This window comes from Nannospalax galili, unplaced genomic scaffold (assembly GCF_000622305.1).
Source record: "Nannospalax galili isolate Female #2095 unplaced genomic scaffold, S.galili_v1.0 scaffold231, whole genome shotgun sequence".
In the NCBI taxonomy this organism is placed as follows: domain Eukaryota; kingdom Metazoa; phylum Chordata; class Mammalia; order Rodentia; family Spalacidae; genus Nannospalax; species Nannospalax galili.
The window spans coordinates 1,604,027-1,608,714 of NW_008330120.1; positions in this window are offsets into that span (position 1 = coordinate 1,604,027).

Below are 4,688 nucleotides of genomic sequence, written 5' to 3' on the forward strand. Positions count from 1 at the left end.
CTGCTTTCAGGCTCACCACATGCAATGCGGTTTATTTTGTTTTGTTTGAAGACAGGGTCTCACGTAGCCCAGGACGGCCTCCAACTCACTATATAGCCGAGAGTGACCTTGAACTCCTGATCTTCCTGCCTCTGTTTCTTTAGTGCTGGGATCAGGTCTACACCACCACACTTAGTTTATGCCGTACTGGGGAAGGAACTCTGGGCTAGGCCAGCACTCTATCAGCTGAGCTACAGCCTGGCCACAGTGTGATTCTTAATGACCTTTCAATGTTTTCAAAGCACTATTGCAGCCTAAAACTCTGAAGAACACAGTTCACGATACCCTCGCTGGCCATTACTGCAATGTGCAAGAATTCCACTTGCTGGTGATCTATACAACTCTAAAGCAAGCATCTGGAGAGTGGCAAGTCGGATGATGAGAGAACACTGCACTGTTCTGAACCCCAGGCTGTTTGGCGATCCCAGACCTGCATACAATGTCCCTTTCCCTAGCCCTTCTTCCCCAAACCTAAATTAATCGTTTTCTGTTTCCTTTGAGGTCCTCTCATCTTGGGAAGACACTTGTGACGTTTCCTTTAGTTCCTTCTCTTTTCTGGGAGTCGGGTTGCAGAAGCTCCTGTCTGGTTCAGTCTGGCGATTGGTGCGGTTAAGTTTCAAACTTGAACTTGACCATGGAGCAGCACGGAGTACACCTGAAGAACTCTGTAGGACGCATCTGCAAGAACCGTGTGGACAAGTTTGCGTTGGTTTCAAGAAAAACTGGTGGAGGGTCCTTCTGTTTCCCAGAGGGGCTCATTCCATAATTCCTCTACGTGTCTATGTGTGTTCATGGGTGGGTACGTGCACATGTGTGTGGGTGTGCATGTGCACATATGTTCGGGTATCTCTGGAGGTCAGAAAACAATTTCACCTGTCATTCCCAGTACCATCCGTCTTGGGTTTTGAGACTGTCTCACTGGCCTGGAGCTCTCCAAGTAGATGATGCTGGCCAGTGCACCACAGGGATCCATCAGCACTGAGATTACAACCTGGAGTCTTTTTATTTTAATACAGTTTCTGGGCTGGAACTCAGGTCCTTATGTTTATAAGGTAAGTACTTTGCCAACCGAGCCAGGGTCTGACTGCCAGGTACCACTCTGGGCTCTACAGAAACAGCATGTATTCCATCTGACCTCCGAATTGTAACCTCACCTACTCTTTCCCCAACTCTACTTCCAAGTTCCACATCTTCCCAGGAAAATGAGTACCCCAACTTTGGAAACAGAGGAATCTGATAGGCAAGCCTGGGAAATCTCTGAGCAGCAGGACATCAAAGTCTTTAATGATGAAAGCAAATTTGCCATTAAATGCATCAAAATGACCACTGGAGACACTTGGTTCGCCCAGGGTCTCCTCACCGCAGAGACCTGGACCACACACTCCATCCTTGGGATGTCTTCCTCGCTTAGTTTTGCTCACATGTCACCTTCTCAGAGACATGTTACCTATCCTGCCTTTGAAGTAACACCCTTTACTGCCTTAAACTTAGCCCTTAACTAGCTTGCCCTGGGTGGGCCTGAAACATCTCCAGTATTTCTGTGGTCACCACTTGTCTCAAATCTCCCTCCACAACAACAGCTTTCCTGCCTGAATGTTGTTACACTTCCACCCAGAATAGCACTTGGCGAGTGAGGAGTGCCCCACAAATACTGGTCGAGCTGATAGTCTGTGCTTTGACAAAGGCAGGGGACTGGTTGTTCTTAAAATATACAGATTTAAAAAATTACTGCTAACAGAAATCTATGGTCCCCTCAAAAAAATACCAGAACAATGGGGGCATTGGAAAACCAACCCAAAATGTCCATCAATAGCCCTTCTCCCCTGCCTCAAGAAAGTGGAACCACAGTTTGGAAATAGGATGTGCCCCCGCCACCCGTGTCGAAGGGGCCCACTCCATCAGGACAGGGGCGTCATCAGTCCGAATCTCTACATCTCAATGGGACATTTCTTTGTGTGTAACCTGCCAGTCAGCAGCCACACTGACTGTGCCCCAGGCTTGGATACTGAGTGCTGTCTCAATCAGATGGCTAGGTTAGAATTTAAAGCTGGGTCTCTGGAGTCTGACCACCTGGGTTTGACTCCCATCTCTGTTATCTGGTAAATATACGATCTTAAACTAAGGGTAGTGTTCACTGTTGTCGCCTGGATTTCCTCACCTGTCAGACAAGGGTGAGTTTAGCCCCCTGAGAATTTCCCGCAGAGCTTTTGAACCAGGGACGGGCAGCAGTCGGCGTCTGCAGCCGCGATCATCTTCTGTGCACAGCCCCCATGCCCCACTAACGTGCCTACATCTAATTCCTCTCGTGCTTATGACCATGGCTGCTCTGAACACTGGAAGTCGAAGAGGTTAATCTTGACATTTAATTTTTTTCAGGCTGGGGAGATGGCTCAGTTGGCAAAGTGCAGGAGTGTGGTGATAAGTGCTGGGGCCGGGAGGCAGAGGCAGGTGGATCCTGGGGCTTGCTGGCTGGCCAGCCTAGGCAATGTGGTGAGTTCCAGGGCACTCGAGGGACTCTGCCTCAAAAACAGAAACAATGTGCACAGCAGCTGAGACATCCGAGGTTGTCTACTTGCCTCCACATAGATGTACACACATGAGCATATACACCTGCACATAAACACATGGACCCTCACACAAACACACACATACCACACATACATATACATACACACAAACACACACACAAACATACATACACATACAAGCATACAAAAACCATGGAACAACTATAGTGTGTTCAAAAATTTGACACAAGGTTTTCAGTGTTGTTAAATGTGATATTTCTTTGGCAATTTTAATTTTTTCTTCTTTTTTCTTTCTTTTTTTACTTTTAATTTTATTCTGTTTTTTATGTGCATAAGTGTATTGCCTGTATGTGTGTAAGTGCACTCATGTCATGCAATGGCCACAGAGGTCAGAAGAGGGTATCAGAGTCCCCTGGAACTGGAGTTATAGATGGTTGTTAACTGCCATATGGGTGCTGGGAACCAAACCCCAGTCCTCTGTAAGAACAGCCAGTGCTGTTAACCCCTGAACGATACCTCTCCAACCCCTTCTTTTTTTTCTTTTTTTAAACAGTTGATTTGTTCAAGTCAGAATTTGAAATAAGTCTAAACTATGCAGATATAATAAGCAAAATCTGAAATGCAGGATGTGCCACACAGCTCGGTTTCTTGAACAACTGAGTTGTAAAAGGGAAGAAAGAGGGAAGGATCATACATTAATCAGGTCTGTGAACCATACCATACAAAACCATGGCCCGTGTGAGCCACAGCCTCCTGCATATTCCAGAGTGTGCTGTGTATATTCCAGAGGAGTGTGCTGTGTATATCCCAGAGTGTGCTGTGTATATCCCAGAGTGTGCTGTGTATATTCCAGAGGAGTGTGCTGTGTATATTCCAGAGTGTGCTGTGTATATCCCAGAGTGTGCTGTGTATATTCCAGAGTGTGCTGTGTATATTCCATCAGAGTGTGTTGTGTATATTCCAGAGTGTGCTGTGTATATCCCAGACTGTGCTGTGTATATTCCAGAGGAGTGTGCTGTGTATATCCCAGAGTGTGCTGTGTATATTCCAGAGTGTGCTGTGTATATTCCAGAGTGTGCTGTGTAGCCTCTGTAGTCTACTGGGTCTCTTATGTTGACCTTGTAAACCTAGATTTTGCTAAATCCTCTATTTAAATGTTTTATTTATTTGTATTTTTTATGTGTATGAGTGGTTTTTCTGTATGTATGTATGTATGTGCACCACATGCATGCAATGCCTGTGGAGGCCAGAAGAGGGCCTGTGGTCCCTTGAAACTGGAGTACAGGTGGTTGTGAGCCACCTGACATGTGTGCTGGGAACTGAATCTGTATATCCCAGAAAGCACAGTAAGTGCTCCTAACCACTAAGCCATCTCTTTAGCCCCTAATTCTCTCTTTTGTTATTATTTATTGATTGGATTGGGTTTTGTTTTTTTTTTGAGACAGGGTCTTCCTATAGTTCTAGCCCACTTGAAGCTCACTATGGAGACTAGGCTAGCTGCAATCTCACAGAGACCCACCTGCCTCTGCCTTAAAGTAGTGTGTCACCACACCCAGCTAATCCTCTCTTTAATTTTTAAAAAATTTATGTTATGTGTATGAGTGTACCCATATGTGCAATGTCTGCCAGAAGAAAGCATCAAATTTCCTGGAACCTGAATTACAGACAGTTGTTGGCTGCCATGTGGGTGCTGGGAATTGAACCTGGGTCCTCTGCAAGAGCAGTCAGTGCTCTTAACCACTGACCCATCTCTCCAGTCCCAACCACCACCCCTTCCCCAACCCAAGACAAGGTCTCCCTGTAGCCCCAGCTACCTGAAACTCACTACGTAGAGCAGTCTGGCCTCAATCTCATAGAGATCTGCCTACCTCAGCCTCCTGAGTTCTGATACTAAAGGTGTGGGCTACCAAGTTTTTTAACAGCTATTTTTCTGTGGATTATTTTTAGGAGAGAGGAGAGTTATGATATTTAATTAAACCATCTTCAAGAAAGGTAGTTTGACTTCTTTTTTTCCAATTCTCAAGCCTTTCATTGCTTTGCTCATTGTGTTCATTTACAGTCCAATATAAATTGTATGCTTACTATAGTAATATATTAATAGTTATATATTACATAGTATAT